The following is a 25,046-nucleotide window of genomic DNA, read 5'->3' on the forward strand; positions in this document are numbered from 1 at the left end:
AGAAGGAGAAGCAGGCTCCCCACCGAGCAGGGAACCCAACTCAGGACTGCATCTCAGGATCTCAGGATCATGACCTGAGCCGAAGGCAGATGCTTAGCTGACTGAGCCACCCAGGTGCCCTCAATTACTTGCTTTTTAATTAACATCCATTATGATAAAGGTTTTCATTTGTGAAGCTCTTATCTTTTAAGCTATTAAACACAATACACAGATATTTTTATATTGCATTTTATGCTACTATATATTAGATCGTATCTTTATAAATCAAATGAAATACCTTTCCCTCATTCTTTGATTACTGTTCAGTTCATAAATTTAATGAATGAGAATTGTTTAAATAATTACCTTGTATATAACTAATCAGATTCCTTTAGACATTTCAAACTACAAATACGACTTAACTGTTATCTTATTCTCTCAAACATTTTATGATGCAGTCTTATCTCATGAAAAATCTTTGAGAGTTTAAACAATTTTCTAATAGATCTGACATGAATTTAATCATATTTTCTTAAGCATATAAATGTCTTTTAAAATTACATATATATAAACAACACAATGATCTTTAAAAACCTGCTACTAAACAATTTACATGTGAATATTACTACCTTAGTACAAAAATTTTAAGTAGTTTTCTGGGATTTTGCTCACCTGCCATCATAGGTCAGCTGAGGTGACTCAGTTGAAAATCAATCAGATTTTAAGTCTGTATCTTGAGTTGTTATTCCATTTTGTTTCATAATTTTAGGTACCTATTGACTCTCACCCTGTGGCATTTTATTGATCATATGAAAGTTAAATATGATAACCATTCTTATCTAGTATTCAGAACACCAGAGGTAATCAGTTGTTCATCACAGTTTTTTCGAATTCAAAAGCAAATAGAGGCAGATTGTGAATACTGGTCATTCCTCATAACAAAACCTTAATAGACTACATTTCCCTGCCTCTTTTGCAGCTGAGTATGGCCATGTGACTACTGGCCAATTAGATGTAAGCAGAAAAAAAGATGCAACTGTGAAAATTACAGAAAGTCTCCTAAAAAAGGAAGAGGTATAGCCTTCAACTTCCCTTTCATCTTCCAGTTGCTTCAGAAGGGAAGCTCCAGCAGTCATCAAGTGCCACAGCCCAGGGATGGCAAACACACAAAGCTGTAAGGAGTTCTAGTCCTTGATGATTGTGGTGCACCATGCTACTTCTATACTGACCTGCAGATTTCTTTTAAGTGAAAGGAAGATAGCATTTTACCTTGTTTAAACTGCTATTTTTGAGGGCTCTATTACTCACAGCTGAACTTAATCCTGACACATGGCTTATATAACTTCCTGTGCCATCTTCCTCAATATCAGAACCATGCATTGAGTTTAGAAAATCAAGAATATATATATTGGATTTATGGACATAGTCTTTATTTTTTTAAAGATTTTATTTACTTATTCATGAGAGAGAGAGAGGAGAGAGAGAGAGAGAGAGAGAGAGAGAGAGAGAGGCAGAAGCAGGCTCTACTCAGGGAGCCCGACGTGGGACTTGATCCTGGGTCTCCAGAATCACAGCCCGGGCTGCAGGTGGCACTAAACCACTGCACCACCGGGGCTGCCCCGCACATAGTCTTTATAAAATACTTTTTAGCTGTTGCCATATAAGATTGTAGGTTGATGAGTATTAAAATTTTTCTTTTATAATATTTTACAGATGCCAATTTATCTAATTATAAGATTAAATTATTTAAAGAATATCCAAGGGCACCTGGGTGGCTAAGTCAGTTAAGTGTCTGCCTTTGGCTCAGGTTCATGATCTCAGGGTCCTGGGAATCAAGCCCTGAGTCTGGGCTTGATTGGGCTCCCTGAGCAGGGAGGAGTCTCCTTCTCCCTCTCCTTCTCCCTCTGCCCCTCCCCTTGCTCACGTGTGCATTCTCTAACTCAAATAAATAAATTAAAAAAAAATTTTTAAACGAATATCCAAAATGTCCCCAGGTAGCATTAAGGAAAAAATAAAATAACATGAATCAATGCTGCTTGCCCCATGCCAGGATCAGCATAAGAGGTTGGCTGCAGGGGTCCATGAAGCAAGCTCTGGGCCCTCAGCCCAGTTCCCTGGAGTCTAGTGGGTACCAGCCTGTCACTCCTCACCTATGGACCCTCCTAGCCTTTGGCTCAACCTCTCCTACAATAAATACTGCCAGATTGGCTTTCCTCATCTATTGTTCCCAAAGAAGCTTGGCAGAAATATCACAGAAGTTAGAGGGTTTTTTTTTTTGTTGTTGTTGTTTTTTCATTTAGCACTTCAAATATTTGAAATTGTATAATGACTCAATTCCAGGAAACTTCAGGTATCCTGTGGCACTTGTTCAGTGAAGTGTTGAAAAAAGACCCACTCCAGGGTCTTACTGAAAGATGTGAGCAAGCCAACTTGTAGGAGGCAAGGACAAAATGTAACTTCAGAAAAGTGGTTCTTTCATTCCCTTGTGGTTTGCAGGTCTTCTCTGCCCCACTCCTACATTCTTCTCTTGAGCTCAGCCTCTCTGTGTGCTTGGCTCCACAAAAGCCCTGCCACTGGCTTCCCCATAGCAACTGGCTCACATGCTCCTCCAAATTCTATTTATGAATGTGTGTTTAATTATAAACCCTTTCAAATCCTTTGAGGGGAATATTTATTAAATGCTTATTATTAAAGCCTCTTTCTTAAACACTATCTTTTTTACATCTCGTATCTATCCTTCAAAGTAGGCTCTCTGAGACTCATTTTACAGATGAGAAAATGGAAACTCCTGGTTCCACAGCAAGTACTTATTAGAGCTGTGCATTAATTTCAAATTCATGCAATTTTTTTCTCCTGTTTCCCTCAGCCATGCCAGAGAAACTGGTTGGTTAATCGATGTCACTTGCAACCAGCAGAATGGAAGGATCACAGCCTTTGGAATCAGACATACCCGTATTTAATTCCATGTGGATATTTCTGAGCTATGTGATCACGGGCAACATATTTAAATTTGGTTCTCTCATCTGTAAAATGGAAATAATAGTAGCACCTATCTAGTGGGATTGTCAAGAGAATGTGAAAAAGAGCCTGCCACATGCTAAATACTGGATGAATAGTATTTATTCATTTATTCTTTTTTTAAAAATTCACTTTTTTGGGGAAGATTTTATTTATTTATTTATTCATGAGACACAGAGAGAGAGAGAGAGAGAGAGGCAGAGACACAGGCAGAGGGAGAAGCAGGCTCCACACAGGGAGCCCAATGTGGGACTTGATCCCCGGTCTCCAGGATCACGCCCTGGGCTGAAGGCGGCGCTAAACCACCGAGCCACCCAGGGATCCCCCAAAAATTAACTTTCAAGATGATGACTAAGCATTTAGCATTTGCCAGGTCTAGAAATTCCAATTGCTTTGATTTATTATTATTTTTTTTTAAATTGAAGTTTAGTGGATATATGCTATATTACTTTCAGGTGTACAATATAGTGATTCAATAATTCTATACATTACATAATCCCCATCACAATAAATGTAGTTAACATCTGTCACCATACAACATAATTACAATATTGTTGACTATATTCCTTACGTTGTACTTTTCACCTCTGTGTGACACTTATTTATGACTGGAGGTTCATACCCCTTATTAACCATCTTCACCTATTTCACCCATCGCCTCCCACACCAGATTGTTCTCTGTATTTAAGAGTCTGTTTCTGTTTTGTTTTTTAGATTCCATGTTTAAGTGAAATCATAGGATATTTGTCTTTCTCTTTGGCTTATTTCACTTTAGGTCCATTTACATTGTCACAAATAACAAGATTTCATTCTTACAAAGCATTGCTTTGCCTCGTATATTGAGATCAGATTTAAGTGAGCAAGCAGAAGTAAGGGAATGGTTAGGAGGCAGTGGCAGTAATCCAGGGAAGAAAGGTGGCTTGGATCAGTATGGCAGCAATGAAAATGGAGAAGGGGTTGGATTCTTGACATATTTTGTTTTTTTTTTTTTTTTTTTTGTTTTTTTTTTTTTTTTTTATTTTTTTTTATTTTTTTATTTTTATTTTATTTTTTTTTTTTTTTTTTAAAATTTTTTTTTAATTTTTATTTATTTATGATAGTCACACAGAGAGAGAGAGAGGCAGAGACACAGGCAGAGGGAGAAGCAGGCTCCATGCACCGAGAGCCCGATGTGGGATTCGATCCCGGGTCTCCAGGATCGCGCCCTGGGCCAAAGGCAGGCGCCAAACCGCTGCGCCACCCAGGGATCCCTCTTGACATATTTTGAAGGTCAAGACAACAGGATTTCCTGATGGATCGGATATGAGTTATGAAGAAGGGAAAGGAGTACATAAAGTAGTGAGACCGTATGGGATCACTAACAAAGTGAGCCTAGAGAAGGGAAGACGGCCAAGTTCTGAGGTAGGAAGCATACCAACTTTTCAACAAGACTTTGGAAACACTGGCCTTATATTTCATTGATGTAATACTTTCATATAAATGCTGAGATTTAATTCCTTCAGCATTCACTTGTAATTTAATCATTATGATTGTTAAATGAAACTAAGGTGTATATAAGGCTTAATCTTCCCTCACTCACTCTGTGAAATTCAACTGAGAAGATGTATTACACAAGGTCAAAGAAAAAGGCATCAGAATTGGAATCTATAATCATTCTAGTCTTAGTTCTATAGATAATGGTTTTGTGAGCAAGTCATATAAACCTCCAGTCATTGATTCCCACATCAGTGAGACTAGAATATTGAAACGGATGTTGAGTCCTCTTCCATATTAATGTTATTATTTTTGAGATGAGTCTGTACTTGGTAAGGCTTGTTTTGTTTTGTTCTTGATATAGTATAAGGAAAATAATTTTGAGCAGAGGTATCTTGAAGAGTGCTTTAATTCTCTCCCTCACACTCTTCTTGGCCTGCAAGGGAAGGAAAATGCCTGAACCAAATGCTTCAATCAAAATTGAGTTGGAACATGATGCCCGATCTTTGCAGGATTCCTTGGGGAATATACTATGTAGTTCCTGCTGAGAAAGGGAAGTTTCATTGGCCTGGCAACCTGGGGATCTCCTGTAGGTATTTCATCAGACTTTCTCCCTTAAGGAGAGTACAGGGCTGAATGAAGTCAGAAGTAGCAGCTCTTACATGTGTTGGATCATGAATCCCCTTGAGAATCTGATGCAACAGCTGCTCTATCCGGCCAAGAGGAAAAACATCATTGCCACCAAATACTAGAAATGGAAACCTTATTTTTTAATAAATGAAGAGACCGAAGATAGAAATAAAGAGACTTGAGCTTGGCCCTGCTGTTAGTAGTAAGCAGCAAATGCAGGACTAGATGTCTAGGTGTTGTCTCTTAGCCAATGTTCCTTCCATTAAATGATGTTGCCTTTTATATTTTCTCTATTTTCCTGCAAAGTTAGTTTCTTAAATGTTTGGGAGGGTGGGAGGGAGTGCATCATGTTTTGTTTTTAATTCATATTCCATAATATTCAACCATTTAAAGTGTACAATCAATGTTTTTTTTGCATATTCAGAGTTGTGCAATCATCACCACTATATAATTTTAGAACATTTTATCACTCCAAAAGGAAACCTTGTACATAATAGTGGTCATTCCCATTCCCCCACCCCCAGCCCAAGGCAGCTACTAATCTAACTTCTATCTCTGGGATTTGTCTACTCTGGGCATGTTGTTTTTTGATGACTGGCTTCTTTCACTTTAATACTGTTTTCAAAGTTCATCCATGTTACAGCATGTATCAATACTTACTTCCTTTTCATTGCCAAATAAGATCTCATTGTATCGAATATTTGTTTACCTATTCATCAGTGGATGAACATTTGTTTTTTTCCATTTTGTGACTACTATGAATAATAATACTATGAACACTTGTGTACAAATTTTTGTGTAGACATAGGTTTCATTTCTCTTGCTACCCACCTAGGAGAATTGCTGGGTCATATGACAGCTCTATGTTTAACATTATGAGGAACTGCTAAACTATTTTCCAAAGTGGTTACAACATTTTATAACACTATCGGCAATGTTACAGGTTCCAATTTCTCCACATTCTAGCCAATATTTCTTATTATCTTTTTAAAATTATAGTCATCCTAAGAGTGAAGTGTTGATATATGGGGTTAGTGGCCTACACAATGTACAGAGTAGAACTAAATAGTCAGGAGCTAAAATGGAAATTCAAAGCCAGATAATAAACTCTACCATCATTTTTTTTTCAGGTCAAGACTTAACTGAGCTTTTACTATGTGGCAGTTACTATACTAAGCATTGTCTTAGATTTCCTCCCTAACTTTGATCATACCACCACCACCAGCTACTGTTACTGGCCTATTTTATAAACGAGGAGACCAGCTAAAAGAAGTTAAGTTACTAGTGGCTGGTGGATGGCAAATCCAGGATTTAAGTATAGGGCTGTCTCCTGCTGAAGTCTTTAACCACCACACTGTACTGCTAAATATTTTATCTAGTAGATTTCCTTTTCCAAAATGAGTCTAATCAATCATTACTTTCAAAGTTTTACCCTCACCATGCATCGTCTCTAGCTCCCAGGGTATCTATAGTTATTCTCAAATTTAGTACCAGAATCACCTACTTCGATATGCTTCGTAAGTGTGTCTGACATTTACCAAACTTGGAGAACCACTGAGTCTGTTTGAATTAAATTCAACTGCAATTAACAGAAATGGTGCCATAAACAAGACAGAAGTTTATTTTTCTTACCTGTTAAGAAGCCCAGAGATAGTTGGTCACTCTAGGGTCAATATCAACCTCTGTGGATTGGGAACCAGGCTCCTTCGACCTTTGTTTCGTATGGCTTCAATTTTTTCCAAAATCATTTCACTGTCCAATTGGCTTCTGGAGCTTCAACTATTATACCTGCATTCTGACAAGCAAGAGGTGGAAGGGAAAAAAATACACACCTTTCCTTTAAGGACTGTCCAGGAATATGCATAGATCACTTCCACTTAATTTCACTGGCCAGACTTGAGACATAAGGCCACACCCTGATGCAAGGGAGGCTGGGAAAAGTAGTCTTAGATTCTGAGTGGCTATGTAGTCAATGAACTATTAGAGGTTCTCTTATGATGGAGGAATTAAGAGGGGTGAATGTTTGGGACAATTAATCTCCATCACACCCAGGAAGGAAGAAAATTTACCTAATTCCTATTTCTACTACTATTTACTACTCCTATTTTGTCCTATTTCGACAAAAGACCTTAGAGAAATTCTCTCTGTAACAGATTTTAGATTCCATAATGAAGGTGACTAAGGCAATGGCTCTTAAACTTTGCTGCACAAGGGAATCACGTAGGGGTCTTAAAAACTACTGATGCCTGGCTTCCTTGTCCAATCATTCTGATTTAATTGGTGTAGAATGGAACCTGGGCATCAGGTATTTAAAAGCTCCCATTGTGATTCTAATGTGTAGCAATGTTTGGGAACAACACTCCTAAATTTTGAGGATCTTCAACCTAAGATCCATTGAGTATGGATTTATTCCATCAATGGCCTTTCTCTGAACTCAAATGCCAGCAGTTGGACTGGTACATGTTCCTGGTATTAAGGTTAGGTATGATCAGGGTAAATCTAATGCCAGCGCTGCAAAAGACAATTCAGAGGGCATGTTCTTCTGACAATAGCCCAGTGACATTTTTATGTACAGAGGAGAACACATTTTAATTGTGGCTATATTTAAACACATGCATTATTTCTGTGTGGCATGAAAATAGCTATTCTGGTTGTGTGTGTGTGTGTGTGTGTGTGTGTGTGTAGCGGGACTCAGCCCTGATGGTGAATCATCCTTGAGCACAACATTTACATTTCGAACACAAGAACCTATTCAATTCAAATTCGGAGGGCCCTCTCTATTTGGCAGTATGCTTGTCATTTAGAAGCTCAAAATAGCCTTTTAGAAATCCAAACAGTTTTGAGCTAGTTGGCATCTCAAACTATTACTAGCTGTCAGATATTTTATCCATTCAAGCAGATATCGGGCAAAGGTCATATTTTCTTTGAATTGTTAATGCAAGGTCTGTCTTTTAAGTTGAGATGTGAAATGAGGAGAAGAAGAATAAAATAGAAAATTTTCAAAGAAGAAATCTAGATAGGTCATTTCATCCACCTCTTCACCTTCAGATAGAATGACATTAAAACACTGTAAGTAAAAAAAAAAAAAAAAAAAAAAAAAAAAAAAAAAAAAAAAAAAAAAAACAAAACACTGTAAGTAGATGAGAATCTATACTATTTTTACAGTTCTTAAATGACAAGATTGCACAACCCTGTTCTCATTGCACTACATTTCATTGTAACAATTTGCAGCTAGAAAATACTTCTTTGCACTGAACCCAAGAGCTCTGGCCAAGTTAATCCCATTTCCTCCTTGCTAGTCTTCAATTCAGATGGACAACAGCATTCTTCGTGAAATTTTCTCACACACTTGGAAACGATAATTAAATAAGTCTCCAGGTTTCTCTCCTCTAATCTGCATAACCTCCCTTCATATCCTCCTTTTAGTGTTCAACTGCAATCACCTTCATGGCAATCTTCTCTTAACCATGGGATTCCCAGAATTGTCTGCATTTGGAATCACCTGAGGCACTTCAGCGTCTATTCATGCTGGTGTCCCACCCCAACAGATATGATTTAACTGAAGTATATCCTGAACTTTGGAATTTTTAGAAGATTCCCAAGTAATTCAAAATTGTAGACAAGTTTGGGAATCACTATCTGAACTCACCCTCTTACCCTCACCTCCTTCTCCTTGCTAATAGACCCTCAATAACAGTCCCAGATTAGGCATCATGATTGGCCTAAACAGTGGTTCCCAGCCCTGGGAACATTAGAATCATCTTCATAGCTTTGACAATAGGAATGCCTGGACCCCACTGATAAACTACAACAGAACATCTACCGTGGGACCCAGGGAAACTGTGCCTTTAAAAAATGCTCTCCAGGGGCAGCCTGGATGGCTCAGCGGTTTAGCACCTGCCTTCAGGCCAGGTCCCGATCCTGGAGACCCGGGACCCAGTTCCACATCAGGCTCCCCGCATGGAGCCTGCTTCTCCCTCTGCCTGTGTCTCTCCCTCTCTCTGTCTCTCTTTGTGTCTCTCATGAATAAATAAATAAAATCTTTTAAAAAAAGTCAATTAAAAAATAAAGCGCTCTCCAGATATTTTTAATCCACCACCAGGTTGGAAGCCATTGGTGGAAAAATCTGATTTAAAGTGTTTTCCAGGGCACTTGGGTGGCTCAGTGGTTCAGCATCTGCCTTTGGCTCAGGTAGTGATCCCGGAGTCCTGGGATCGAGTCCCACATCAGGCTCCCCGCAGGGAGCCTGCTTCTCCCTTTGCCTATGTCTCTGCCTCTCTCTCTGTGTCTCTCATGAATAGTTTAAAATCTTTAAAAAAATAAAAAAGATAGTTGCATGACTCTGAGAGTAAATGCCTCCTTAAACTGTGCCCTAGGCACCTCATCTAGCCTCATCTAGCCTCCACTCTGATTCAGATAAAATTTAACAGCTGGTACCTGTCAAATAATCTTACACAAAACAACCGGTTAGATCAATTAAAATATTAAGTTTTTCAGTGGTTGTTCCAAGTGTCCTAAAGCCAAACAAATTTATCTAGAAATGATGCCACATGCAGCGTGATCTCAATTTGGGGTACGCATCTTGGTATCAGATGACATCAATATCCCTCTGAGTTAAAAAATAACTACCACGCTGATTGTCTCAGTCCCTGTTCACCCACATGAAAACCGGAATGTGATCCTGTGAGAAAAGAATTTAATTAGGTGAGTCAATGGGTGTCAGCTAGCACGGTGGCGGCAGAACCGAGGACTAGGATCCTCGTGCAACTACTAAGGAGTCAAGTAGCTGTTACTCGAATTAAAAGTGGAAACTAGTAGGTGTTTGTAAAAATGTGTCGAGCTTGGCTATTCCTGCTTCCCAAAGCGTTTTAGGACAAACATATGCAGCGGTCTCCCAGAAATAGAAGTGTGGGTAACTCAACCCAAAGTTGTGGTTCCTGTGTCCAGCCTGTGTTGGGTGGTGCGTCAGCAGAATGAACGGTGAAGAATCTCAGTGGGCTGACATTCTGGAGCTTCCTCAGAATGCCTTGTTCGGGTTGGCAGGGAAGTAGGGGGGCTGGCCAGGCAGACAAAGGGGAGTCTGCAGGTTGAGGCAACACCCACGGCTAGGACTAGAGCTTTAGATGGACCAGTTCCACTCCACATTTCAGGACTCTGACTTTTGCTTTCATAGGTGTAGCACTGATGGAGACAGCTGGTGGCCAGTAGCAGGAGGACAACCTCAGCCAAGGGACCTATAAAAGGGCCCTCTTGTCATACCCTACCCCTTGCTGCGGAGGTGATATTAGAGCCCTTCTCAGCTTAGTGTGGCTTGTGGGTGCTCTAGTATCAGTTCGGAAAATATTTAACAATTTGTTGTTAAAAATAATGACTACTCTTTCCGGTCTGATGTGTGCTAGACCACTCCAACTGACTCCTTTTTGCTCTGTGACTGTCTCAGATTTAGGGCAGTAGGACTCTATGACCTGTACCTTATTGCAGGGATGGGTTATGGTCCTACCTGTGAACTGAGAACTGAGTAATTGTTGTCTTAAGGCTGTTTCCCTACTTCCTTTTCTGACAGTCTTCAGGCAGGTAAGGAGGCACTCAGCAGCAACTGGCAAACTGGACCTGGATTAAATCAACACCTGAATGTGTCAGAAAGTTTGGATGGAGTCCAAAATGTGTTTGCCAGCCAGAATGACTAAGAACCCACACCTGGTGCCAGAGTGCAACACAGACCTGCCAGCGCACTTGGACAGATCTGCGGTGCTCACTGGAATCCATGGTCCTGGTACAGGAAGTCCCAGGTGACTCTGCCCCCAAAGTCACACTCCTTCAAATACAAAGGTTGGGTGTTTTTATGAGATGCATCCTGAAGTATGAAGAGAAGAAATGACATAATGTCTGGGATTTGCTTTAAGAATATTTAAATATAAGAACTTCAAAGAAAAAAAAAGAAGTGATACAAAAGGCTAGATGAAATGTGGCAAAACTGGGATTATTATTGAATCATGATATGGGGTAAATAGGGATTAATTATGCTATTTTTTCTAATTTTGTATATTTGAACACTTTCATAGTTAAATCTGTTTAAGAAGCTAAATTGATCTTTATAAACCTCATAAAGCTTGTTTGCAATGAGTCTATGCATAGCTTTGCATAATACCCACTTCTTTGAGATGACCGCAAGAAATAGGGAGCCCAACTATATGGAATCTGGATTGTCCTTTCCACCCAGTCCCAACAACCCCTCGCCTGTGCTCAGGACCCTTATTTTGCAGTAAAAAGATGGCAGGTCTGGGGCTCAAGAAATCTGGGTGCAAGTTCAGTCTGTTCATTAACAATGAGACCTTGGATAAATCGCTTGCTCTGCAGCTTCTTTCCTTCCTCTGTAAACTGGGGATGATCCTGTAATAACACCACCCTTGTGGGTTATTGGAGGATCATATGAAATCAGGTACCTTGTGAAGTGTTAAGGAAGTGTTGTCAGCACCAGCAGCATGACCTTGGATCAGATGGCCAAGTGCTCTGACCTCAGAGTCCTCAGTTATGAGGGCAGAGAGTACAACATTCCCAAGGCTGTGGGAGAACCACCCAGGAAACTTATACAGCTGGTTCTGCTTTGCAGCCTAGTTGGGGGACAGCTGAGTTAAGTAATGGCAGTAGTCCTTTCATGTTCTAGCAGTGAAATGGCTGTTGGGGGATTAGGAGTCTACTGTGCCAACTTACGTTGACAGCTAGGTACAGGTCACAGTTTGGGGGTAATTTCATGGTGATAAACAGTTAAAGAGAACCATAATATCTGCAATAATGAGGAGGAAATCTGAACTGGTCTGAGGTGAACCAAGATCTTTATAGCTAGGAGTAGGCACACAAATTAAGAGAGTGGAGGGGGTCAGCTGTTCTGCTCAAGCAGCTATTACATGACTGGTAAGGGACTTTCCTGAGCTACCTGGGAGAGCTTATAAGCAGGAGAGCAACTGCCTCAGGTGAGAGCAGCACCCATAATTTCTACAGTCTTGGGGACCTTTGGGGTGTCTAGTTTAGATAGCAGGGCCACATGTGGGAGGGTGGCCTTGTAATCCTGGCTCTAGGCCTATGCCTTCTTCACTGGTAGGCCCATGAGATTGGCTGCCCACCATGCCCATGCCCATCTAACTGGCTATCTATCTGCTTTTCTTTGCAGAATATTCCAACATTTGTGCATACTTGTTTCCAAGTTGTTTTTCCCACATTCTGATTTCAGAATTCTTGTTTGTCTCATGTGAAGAACAATCTAATTCAGTATTTGTTGACTGCTTGTTATGTTCAAGCCCTTGTGCTACTGACCTCAGATGTTATAAACGAGAGGAAAAAGGAGGTTTCTCCTTAAAGCCCCAATCTAATGTGGGGAAGGAGTAGGGACTACTAAGATAAGCACACAGGTAATCCCAATATACAAAGAATCTGGCAAGCTCCACAAGAATAGTGGGTCATGAAAAGATTTTAAGGAGAATGGTCATATTCCAAAGACTTGATGGAGAAAATTTATTAGAGATGGGTCTTGAATGGGAACTACATTTCCTAGAGGCAGAGAAGGATGGGAACAATACTTGGGGAAGAGGAGGCACAAAGGCACAGAGGTAGGAAAAGGTGGTACGTGTTTGGAGAACAGCAAGCAGTGCCATTTTGTCTGCAACCTGGAATGAGTAGAAAACCAAGAGGACACGGATTCAGGCTGGGGCCATTAGGAAAAGGCACTTACTTCAATTTTCTAAACAATAAGGGCCCCTGAAGGTTTTTGAGAAAAGGCCAGAGATGAGTACTTCGAGAATATTGACTTAGTGCCAGTGTGCAGACTGGAGAGCCAGACGGACCAAGCTACGTAGTATGGAGAAGACAAGAGGCTGCTGGCCCTCAGATAGGCCACAGAGGCCACAGAGGCCACCACATGCTGGTACACAGAGTCCAGGAAACCATGGAGTCAGGCTAAGGAGGAGAGGTCTCGAGGTATTATTCTTAAGACTCCACTTTTTCTGAGGTAAAAAGCTCTCTGTTTTAGACATACCCTTGAGGTCTGGAGAGGTCAACATTTTCCTGTCATACACTGGAAAGACAAAATCAAGTTTTCTTCCCAAGTTGATCTTTCAAAACTGACAAATTCACTTTCTTCTAATATCCATAGCTGTTCCACTGGGATCCATAAGAAAAAACAAAAGTGGTTGAGTTGAAGGCCAGAGTAGCCTGCCTTCCTTGTGCCTTAGAACTTCTACACAGCCCCGAGTATGAATGATTTTATTCTTTCATGTAACAGTTTCCTTCCTCCTCCCGCTATGCTCTCATTTCTATTCCTCCCTGCTTTTCACAGCACCTGTGAGGTCTCCTGCTTGAATGGCTCCATCCCTCCAACATCCATCTTGCTGCTTCCCTCTATACTCCTCCTGCTCCAAATCACCATCTCCCACTTCAGCCACTGTAAGGACCTCCTCACTGTCTGCTTATGCTCTTGTACCTTTCCTGGCCCCACTCTTCAAGCCACAGCCAGATAGATATCCACAGTGGTCCTTTCCAGAGTGAAGTAACACCATATGATTATCTCATTTCAACCCTCCAACCAGCCTATATGGTCCTTCATGACCCAGCCCCTGGCTCCCCCCTTTCCCTTGTTCTGCAGCTACTCTGGCCTCCTTGCTATTCTCATACCCACCAAGCATGTGCCAGGTTCAGGCCTGGCCCTTGCGTTCCCTCTACCTGGAATATTCTCCCTATTTTTATGGCCCACTGCTCACTTTAGGATTCTGTTAATGCCACCTCTTCAGAGAAGCCTTTTTGGACCACCATGTCATGATCTATTAACTTACCTTGCTGTGTTTCTCTTGGTAGCACTGTGGACTACAATCAATCTTTGTGTGATGTGTGTCTTCTCCCAGAAAATGTAAGCTCCATCAGGACAGGGTCTCAGTTTTGCCTGCCTCTATTTGTTCAGGGCCTGGAAAAAAAGCCAGGTTCTCAATAAATACTTGCTGAATGAATGAATGTAGATATCTTCTCTCTAGAAAACACTTTCCTTTAGCTCTGTTTCTGTTTCTTGGTTCTCATTTGCTTTGGTCTTTGAAGGTTTTAACTTAACAAAATTTAAAACTTAACAAAACAAGGGGCCTTGCCCCTTGACTGGCATGGAACTAAATATTTCTCTTCTTCCATCTCACATCATTTACAATACTTCCATGGACTCCCAAAATTTAAATTTGCTCCAAGATTTACTCCTTACTCTCCTTTTTTTCCTTTCCCTCTCTCTTCATCTCTTATCTTTGTGCAGATGATGACCTAATATTATTTTCAGCCTAGACCTCTGTAAACTCAGTCCTTCCAGTGCCTAGTGGGTATCCTAATGGCACCTCATATTTCATATACTTAAAAATTTCTTCCTCCTCCTCACCTTTCTATGTGCTAATAGTACCACTATTTCCTTGGCTCCTAAGTTAGAAGTCTTAGAATCATTTTTTATTCCTCCTTCAGACCTTCTTTCCTCTTTCACCAATATTACTGGATCTTCCTTCTAAATGGCTCTTAACTCTAATTATTTCCATCCCCACAACCACCACCCTCGTATGACCATTGCCTGCCTGGCCAGAAGTACCCTGACCTGTTTGATGTTCCCTTCCTGCTTGTAGGCCCTTATCTGAGCCACCCCCCTACCCCATCTCCGCATCAAAAAGTCCCTGTAGGCTCTGTTCCAGCAAGCGTCAACTCACTGATGACCACGCATTTCCTGTGCCAGTTTGGCTTTTTGCTTGTCCCTGCACTGCCCAAGGCTTTCAGTCCTGCTCTTAACTGAATGTCTAGAGGCCACATGGGCCAGACCCACTCATATCAGAGCCTAGGCCCCAGCTCCCATTTCTTGGGGAATGAAGTTTAAGCTTACCTCTTCACCAGCAGCCTGTTTCCATTCTCCCTTCCTAATTCCTAGCTTCAAATAAAAGAATCATTTTTGAAAGAGTTGCTTTTAAGCCTTGTCTACCCTACTAAAAAATTAATGGCTCTCTCTTTCCTATAGAATGAAGACAAAATTCCTCAGCTTCAAATTCAAGTTTGACTGTGGTCTACATTTTTAGCCATAGGATTCCTAAAATAGGCCTAAGACACAAATGCTTAGAGGGGCTGGGAAGGTAATGGGAGTGAATATATGGGTCCTGTATAACACAGTGAGGAGTGGTGGAGACTGTGGCAAACTGGAGCGTCTGCGCCCAGCTGTTTAAAGAAAAGAGCTAGCTGTTGGCATACAGAAATTTGAGCCTAGGATTGCCAGATGTTCTGAGTATTCCACAGAAACTGGAAATCTGAGGTTTTAGGCCAAATTTCTGGAGTTCATATGTATGTGTGTGTATGTATGTACATACATACACACACATACATATACATACACATAACTATACATGGTCTAATACATATATACCATGTATATACCAGTAATACATATTATGCCATATGGTATAAGACATATATATATATTTCATGTGAGTGAATACATACACACACATACACATATATATGTGTGTGTGTGTATATATATATATATAATGATAATGAATGACTATGGTACAGTGGTCTAATACACACACACACACATATGAATTAATATGGTACACTGCAAATCATATCTGCAGGCTGGATACAACCACAGAGTTACCAGTTTGGAATTCGGCCTCTATATCTCCCAAACCAGCCAAAATCTCTGAGCCTACACTTGTTAAAACAATAATAATAGCAATAAGCAAGTGTTAGAACAGTGTTACAGATTGAGTTCCAAACTAAGACCTTATCCTTGGTGTAATCAGAAGGAGAATTAGAATGGTGGTAATTTTCTCAGGATGTGACTCAGAGGCATTTGCTGCCCTGTCAACATACAATTTAAAGCCATCCTGTAGCACCAGCAGCAATAGCCCAGTTTATGAAAGCACAGACACAGCATTTCCCACCCTGGTATAAGGTATATGAGAAATGCTTGTTGGAGTACATAGATAGCATTTCTAGAGACCTGTAAGTCACCATTCTTCAGAGTCTGTGTTCCAAACATTTGTTTATCAAGGTTTTCTGTTTTCAACATGGTCCCAGAAGCAATGATATAAATAGAACCACAGAAGCCATACTGCCAATGGATTACTTTATATTTGCAATGAAAAAGAGTAGCAAAGAAGGCTGTTGCAAATATACTGGTGTGCTGCTTCAATCCCACAAACTTCCTTTGCCCTAGTGGCCCTGGTCAGAAATAAACCTCTAGTAGGCAGGCCTTCAAAGAGGAGCATGGACACAAGGGTGATTGAGAAGAGTGTTTAATAGCATGATTTCTGAAGTCCCTCTAATCACACACTCTGGACTTTTCATTGGCATTGTCCCAGGAATGGCCTTTCTTTGAGCCTGGGGGCTTTGGGGTTTGGCTTGAAGTAAAGAAGGGAAGGGCATGAATGTGGGGAATATCCTTCCAGCTGTCCTGGAGCTGAAAGGAGCAACAGGACAAGGCAGTTTTCCTTCTTGACAAGGATGTTAGTGCAATGAGGTTGAGAGTGGGAAGGGAACGACATCAGGAAATGTCTCTTAACTTATTTTTTATTTAGGTCAAGGGTCCCCCTCAACCCCCCACTCCTCCCAGGCCTGTCTCTCCCCAGGAGCAGGCTGGAGACATTGCCTTTACATAGTATTTCACTCCTCCAGAAGTTCAGCAAGTACAGCTGACAGCACCCCAGGGGACTCCTACCATTTCCTCAGTCTCCAGGGAGATGCCTCCTGAATGAAAGGATCTAAAAAGAGACACACACACATTTATATACACGCCTTCCTGTTCTCTCAAGCACCAGAATATTTTCTGCTCTGTGCTCCCACACTCCACAGCCTCATTATCTTCTGAGATTTTTCTCTCCTTCCTCATACCACTGCCTCTGCAACCACCCCCACCACACACACAGTTTCCTCTGTTATCTCTGAAGGCTAGGAGAACTACTGAGAAGAGAGGAGTGTTTCTAGAGCTTTATCTTCCTCAGTTCCGCCTCAGCCTCAATGTGTGAATACTAGGAAAGCTGTTCCCGGAAGTGTTGGAGGGCATATCTCTCTTTCCCCACCCTGTTCACTACCCCTCAACCCCCCTCCCTATTGATCACTGAGCCTATCACTCATTTCAAAGCTTCTGTTTAAACCTTTCTTCAGTCAAGACAGCCACAAAAACTTCAAGCTCCTTTTCCTCCTTCTCCCTCTCCTACCCTTTGCTCCACTCTTCCATCCCCCTAGTTCAGGAGACTGGGCTGGTTTTTCTATTTTTTCCCATTGATGAGACTTAAAGCTAAAAGTAAGACAACACAGGTGTTCTACATTTGTTTGTAAACAATATTTTACCTTTTTTTTTTTTTTAAAAAAAAAGATTTTACTTTTTATCCATGAGAGACACAGAGAGATGCAGAGAAAGAGGCAGAGACACAAGCAGAGGGAGAAGCAGGCTCCATGCAGGGACCCTGACATGGGACTTGATCCTGGGTCTCCAGGATCACGCCCTGGGCTGAAGGCGGCGCTAAACCCCTGAGCCACTCGGGATGCCCTATTTTACTTTTTTTTTTTTTTAAGATTTTATTTCTTTATTCATGAGAGACACAGAGAGAGGCAGAGACGCAGGCAGACGGAGAAGCAGGCTCCATGCATGGAGCCCAATGTAGGACTCGTCCCGGGACCCTGGGGTCACGCCCTGGGCCGAAGGCAGCCGCTCAACCGCTGAGCCACCCAGGCATCCTTATTACTATCTAAATAATATACTAAATGACTTTCTTCAACCTCCAAGCCTCTCCTCAGGTGAAGCACTTTTAAATATAATGCAGTGGCTCCAGCTGTTAATCTGAAAAGTACAATAAAAACACTACGAGAGCTCTTCCGCCATCATTGGCACCGTCCTTGGCACAACTCGCTCAGTGGCTCTGCCTGAGAGAATCCACCGCCCCCCACCACCTGGCAAACCTCACAGCAGACGGGATCCGGGCCATGATGGACAAGAAGGCCAGCATCTGAAACATGTCTATCATTGCCCACGTGGACTACGGCAGATCTACGCTGATGGACTCACTGGCGTGCAAGGTTGGTATCACTGCCTCGGCCTGCGCTGGGGATACCTGCTTCACAGATGCCTGGAAGGGCGAGCAGGAATGCTGCATCACCAAGTCAAGGGCCATCTCCCTCTTCTATGAGCTCTCAGAGAACAACTTGAACTTTATCAAGCAGAGCAAGGATGGCTGCAGCTTTCTCATCAACCTCATCAATTCCCCCTGACATGTGGACTTCTCCTAGGAGGTGACTGCCACCCTCCATGCCACCGGTGGTGCCTTGTGGTGATGGACCATGTGTCGTGTGTGTGTGTGCATGTGGACACATGCAGACAAAGATGGTGCTGTGGCAGGCCATTGCTGATCATAGCAAGCCTGTGCTGATGATGAACAAGGTGGACCGGGCTCTGTTCAAGATGTAACTGGAACCTGAGCAGCTTACCAGCCTTCCGGAACATTGTGGAGTGTCAATATCATTTCCACCCATGGGGAAGGGGAGAGTCGCGCCGAGGGCAACAACATAACCCACCCTGTACTTGGGACTGGTGGCTTTGGGTCTGGACTCCATGGTTGGGCCTTCACCTTGAAGCAGTTTGTAGAGACATATGTGGCCAAATTTGCTGGACGTGATGAAGAAGCTGTGAGGCGACCGGTATTTTGAACCAGGCCCTGGCAAGGATTTGGCAAGTCAGCACGAGGCCTGATGGCAGGAAGGCACCACAGCTGTTCTGTCAGCATCTCTCAGGTGCTTCAAGGTGCTTGACGCAACCATGAGCTTTAAGAAAGGGCAGACAGCAGGCTGATTGAAAAGCTAGACAGTGAAGACCAAGACCAAGAAGGCAAACTGCTCTCAAGGCTGTGATGTGCTGCTGGCTTCCTGCCAGGGATGCTCTGCTGCCAATGATCACCATCTATCTGCTCCATCTGCTGTGATCTCCTGCACGAGGGGCCCCTGGCAACGAGGCAGTCTGGGCATTATAAGCTGTGACCCCAAAGGCCCCCATATGATGCACACTTCCAAAATGGTGCCCACCTCTGACAAAGGTCAGTTCTACACCTTCGGCCATGTGTTCTCAGGTCTGATGCTCACTGGCCTGAAGGTCAGGATCATGGGGTCCAACTACACCCCTAGGAAGAAGGTGGACCTGTACCTGCAGGCCATCCAGAGAATGATCCTGGTAACTGGCCGTTACGTGGAGCCCATCAAAGATGTGCCTTGTGGGAACATGGTGGGTCTGGGAGGCGTGGACCAGTTCCTGGTGGAAGACTAGCACCACCAACACGTGCAAGTCATAAGGTTCAGCCTGAGCCCCACTGTTCAGGTCACTGTGGAGGCCAAGAATCTGGTGGCCTCCCCTTCCCAAGCTAGTGGAGGGTCTGAAATAGCTGGCCAAGTCAGACCCCATGGTGCAGTGCATCACAAGGAGTCAGGGAGCACACCATTGCAGAGGCTGAGGAGCTACACCCGGAGATCTGTCTGAAGCACCAGGAAGAGGAACACGCATGCATTCCCGTCAAGAACTCTGACCCCATAGTCTCCTACTGCAAGACTGTCAGTGAGAAGTCGAATGTGCTGTGCCTGCCCAAGTACCCCAACAAATGCAATCAGCAGTACATGAAGGCATGGCCCTTCCCTGAGAGTCTGGCCGAGAATATAAATGGGCAGGACGGCCACCCATCAGGAGCTCAAGCAGCAGTCCCACTATCTGGCCGAGAAGTGTGAGTGAGATGTGGCTGAGGCCCATGTGATCTGGTGCTTCAGGCCCGATGGCACTGGCCCCATCGTCCTCACTGACATAACCAAGGGTGTGCAGTACCTCAGTGAGATCAGGATAGCACGGTAGCTGGCTTCCTGTGGGCCACCAAAGAGAGGGCTCTATGTGAGGACAACATGTGTGGTGTGTGCTTCGATGTCCTTGATGTGACCCTGCATGTGGACACCATCTACCTCAGAGGTGGCCAGATCATCCCCGCTGCCCAGCACTGCCTCTACACCAGTGTGCTGACTGCCCAGGCCTGGCCTATGAAGCCAGGAGATTGTGGCTAAATCTAAATCTCTTGTGGAGATTTAGTGTCCAGAAGAAGTGGTTGGTGGCATCTACAGTGTCCTGAACAGGAAACGGGGTCACATCTTTGAGGAGTCCCAGGTGACTGGCACCCCATTTGTTGTAAAGGCCTAACTGCCCATGAATGAGTCCTTTGGCTTCACAACTGACCTGAGGTCCAGCACTGGTGGTCAGACCTTCCCCCAGTGTGTTTTTGACCACTGGCAGATCCTGGTTCAACAACACCAGCCACCCTAGCCAGCTGGTGGCAGAAACAAGCAAGCATAAAGGCCTGAAGGGAGGCATCCTGGCCCTGGACAACTTCCTGGATAAACTGTAGGCAGCCTTCCCTGTAGCCAACCACCCTCGGTGGGACTCAGCATAGCCCCTGCACCCGGCCGATGATCAACCACAGCAACATTCTCCATGACACCTCAAGACTGTTCAGACAGTGACACTCCATCTGACAGGTTCTGGGGCCCACTCAATGTCATCACTCAATGTGAATACTTGATGCCACTTCTTACAATATTTATTTCAAGATTTCAGAGGGAAGAGAAATGCCCGGGGGGACTTATTTGGCTGGTGGGAATGGAGAAGTGGGATGGAACACTCAACACATTTTTTTCCATTTCAGAAACTCAAATGTCAGAAAAAATAATAATAATGCATTAAGAGGTTTATTTGGGTAAATGGCGTAGTGGATTTTCCCCCAGAAAGGGGGAAGGAACAAGCAGTAGACCTTTCTCTTTAGAGAAGAGATACCACACATGTTTGCTAGAAGGCAGGAAACTTCATGCAGTGTCACAATGAGCACCTCCAGCTGTGTTAGTGCCACTGGAATAATATATTTGACATGATGGTGACAAAAAACAAAAAGACCAAAAAAAAAAAAAAACCCACTGTGAAAGTATTCAAAAATCCAGAAACATAGATAAAATTGTGTATTTATTGTACTTGTTTAGATTAACAATTAAACCCACTATTTTATTTTATTTTTATTTTTAAGCCCACTATTTTAAATGGAGAGATTCCTCACCTGAAATGTAGTTGTAGTTGAAAGCAGAAATATGTTTCTTCGGTGCTGACATTACAAACACACTACATATTTCCCTGTGACTTAAAAAATTTAACAAGCGGACAATATGATTAGTACACATTCCCCAGTCTTTGGAGCTAAATGGATTAACAAAAGAGCTATTTATCAACACATAAATCCTCCCATGTGGATGACCATTCCAAATTCAGAGTAAGTTTATAATATATTTATAAACCAAAAATAAAGATGATTTTGAATTTTGCATTTTAATGGAATCCTGGAGACTCCAATGAGAAGCCAAGTAGAAAAAGGTCATAGTGTCCTATTTCTCCTTTTCTTTAAAAATGGAATTCCTTTTACATAAATATTCTATCTGTATTACACAATAAATCTAAATAAGAGAGAACTTGTGCTCAGAATCCTGTCACCTCAGCAAAACTAACTTTTCATTTGACCCTGCTCCCTTCTAATTCTGGTGAATAATTGGAATGAGTGCATTCTCCCATTTTCAGTTAATACTATTTGAGAAGCATGTTCCATGCTGCTATGTAGTCTTTGTAATTTGAATTTTAATAGCTACACCATATTTTTAATTATTCCCCAGTTGCTGGCATTTATTTTGTAATCTTTTCCATAATAATTAATACTGTGGCCAATCTTCATTTATTTAGCTTTTTTTCCTTATGGATTATTTCTTCAGAATACATTCTATGAGGTAGGATTAAATAAAGGGCAAAAGCCCGGATGTGAAGAGGTTTTTATTTCACTCAGTGTCCAAGGGGCTCTAGGGACTCCACCCATGGCCTCCCACCTTTTCCATCAGAGACAGACAGTTCTCTATCAGAGGTATATCAAGTGGCTACATTCCCCTTCTAGAATACTGGGACAAGCTGAGAGTCCATTTCAGAAAAATACAGGCTTAAATACTATGACCTTAAACCCATATGAGCTTGCTATATGTTGCTACCAAATGATTCTCAACAAAAAGTAAAGCCAGCACTTTCAGATTATAACAATTTTGCTGGGGGAAAAAAAAGTGACCAAGGAGTGACATTTAGAAAGTTGTATGTCCTATTAATAAATGTAAAATGGTTTTCATTGTTTTAATTTGCATTTCTTTTATAAATTAGTGAGATTGAACCAGTTTTCATATATTTACTAGTGATCTCCTCTTGAATGAAGTGTTTCTTTCCCCAATTCATTTACTAGTAAGGACTTAATACTTTTATATATTTTATATAATATAGATTTTAAGCATTTTAAATACATGCTAATATTTTCCAGTTTATTTTTTAAATATAATTCTAACATTGTGTTAATAAGCTATAACCACCTCCAATTCTCATAGTATTGCTTCAGAAAGCTTTGGATATAGACTTTGGTTCAAAGGGCAACTTGATTCATATAAATCACTAACATACCTGTTTTCAGAGACAGTAACACAAAATTGTCAAGGGTTGGGATTTTTACAACAAGCCATGATTAAATTATAGAAATATCTTTGGTCAATGCCAAATTTATGTTGTAACTTTTTTTTTCCTGTACCATATAAACAGAATAATCAATGTAGTCTGGGATTTCAGGGAACCTCAATGTAGGTAATGAGGTTGGGGCCTTTGGAACGTGGAGAGAGAGGAGCTGGGCTTTCTTGGGATGACATGAAATAAGGTCATATGGTTTGGAGTAGACAGATGACATATGGACTGGGAAGAACTAAGTTAAGAGGAGTTTCTCTCTTTTCTGCCTTTCTACATTCTCATCTCCAACCCCTTTCTGATCACCAGATAAGATTTCCATAGGAAGTAGTTTACAAATATTTTGTGTCTCCTTTCATTTCCTTCTTCTATTCCTCTTTTCCCAAACTCCCTCACTCCTTCCTTCCTCTTCCTTTTCTTATGGCAGGACAGCACAATTACAGTGGAGTTTGATAAGCTGGATCCAGGTGCTATCATTTGATTTTTTTAAAGATTTATTTATGTGTGTGTGAGAGAGAGAGAAAGAGAGAGAGAGAGAGAAGAGAGGGAGAGAGAGGAGAGAGAGAAAGCACAAACAAGCATGGGAGGAGCAGAAGGAAAGAGAGACTCTTTAGCAGCCTCCAAACCAAGTGTAGAGCTCAATGCAGTGCTGCATCTCAAGATACTGAAATCATGACCGGAGTCAAAATCAAGAGTCAGACACTTAACTAACTGAGCCAATCAGGTGACTCGCTACCATTTGATTACTTGACTTTTACCAGATTACTTTTTGAATCTCCATTTCCTCTTCTAAAGGGAGACAATAATAGTACCATTTCTAGAAGGCTGTCATGAAGATTAAAGAAGAAAAGTGTTTAAATGCTTAACACAGTATGGTAGACTATTTTATTCACAACTATTTGGTGCTCCCACCAGGGGGAGAATTAGACTCTCCAATCCTACTAATGTCAGCTTTGGCCAGGAGACTTGATTAATCAATGAAATATGAATGGAGCTGCCATATGACACTTTGAGGCAGAAAACTTAAGCCAGTACACAGTTTGTCATGTTTTCTTTTCCCTCTGCCATAACAACCAGCAATGTTCCAAAAAGAAACTGTTCTATCACTGAGTCCAAAAGTAAAGAGGACTTCGAATAGTCACCGTCAACATGCAGTGGGCACACAGCATGAGCAAGGAAAAAAAAAACTTTGTTACAAGTTATAAGCCACTGAGCTTTGAGGGTTGCTTATAATCTAGCCTATATTGATTGATTAAAACAGTATCTAGTATGTTGTAAGAGCTTCTATAACGACTGGTGAGCTGTTAGCCAATGTCCAGTGCTCAGATAGGCATAAAAGACATTCGGGTTCTGACCAGCCAGAATGGAGTGTCCTTGGTCACACATAACAACAGTTTCAAAATACATGAAGTGAGAACTAATAGAAATGCAAGGAAAAAAGGACAAATCCACAATTACAGTCAGATATTTCAATACTTCTGTCTCAACAATCAACTGAACAAATAGACAGAAAATCAATAAGGACATAGAATACTTGAACCACCACCAACTTGATCTATTTGACAATTATAGACTATTCCATCCAACAACAGCCAAATACACATTCTTTTCAAGTGCACACAAAGCAATCAGCAAGATAAACTATATTCTGGGCCATTTAACAAATCTTAATTGAAATCATTCAGAGTATATTCTCTGACTCCAGAGGAACTAGAAATCAGTAAGAGAAAAATGTCCAGAGAATTCCTAAATATTTGGAAATTACACTACACAATTCTACACCTGTGTACCAACAAAATAACAGGAAAACTAGAAAACATCTCAAAGAATATGAAAACAAAAACACAACATAGCAAAATTTGTGGGGTGAAGTAATAAGTGTACTAAGAAGATCTCTAACTTAAAATCTTATCTTGGGATCCCTGGGTGGCGCAGCGCTTTGGCGCCTGCCTTTGGCCCAGGGCGCGATCCTGGAGACCTGGGATCGAATCCCACATCGGGCTCCCGGTGCATGGAGCCTGCTTCTCCCTCTGCCTTTGTCTCTGCCTCTCTCTTTCTCTCTGTGACTATCATAAATAAATAAAAATTATAAAAAAATCTTATCTTAAAGAAAAAAAATCAAGAATCAAAGCTTTCAACTTAAGAAGCTATAAAAAAAGAGAATTTAAACCAAAGTAAGCAGAAGGAAGAAAGTAGTAAGAGCAAAAATCAATAAAATAAACTAGGCAAAAGAGAAAATGAATGAAACCAAAACCTAGTTCTTTGAAAAGATCAATGAAATCAATAGACAAGAAGAAAGAAGACACCAATTTTATATATTAAAGAAGGGACATCACTACAGGTTTTA

General features: G+C 41.6%; 1 pseudogene; it reads left to right on the plus strand.

The window, feature by feature from the left end:
* The first annotated feature begins 4,299 nt into the window (after positions 1-4,299).
* On the plus strand, positions 4,300-24,589 carry LOC112652551 (elongation factor 2-like; annotated as a pseudogene).
* The last annotated feature ends 457 nt before the right edge of the window (positions 24,590-25,046 follow it).

This window comes from Canis lupus, chromosome 23, assembly GCF_003254725.2.
Source record: "Canis lupus dingo isolate Sandy chromosome 23, ASM325472v2, whole genome shotgun sequence".
Classification (NCBI taxonomy): domain Eukaryota; kingdom Metazoa; phylum Chordata; class Mammalia; order Carnivora; family Canidae; genus Canis; species Canis lupus.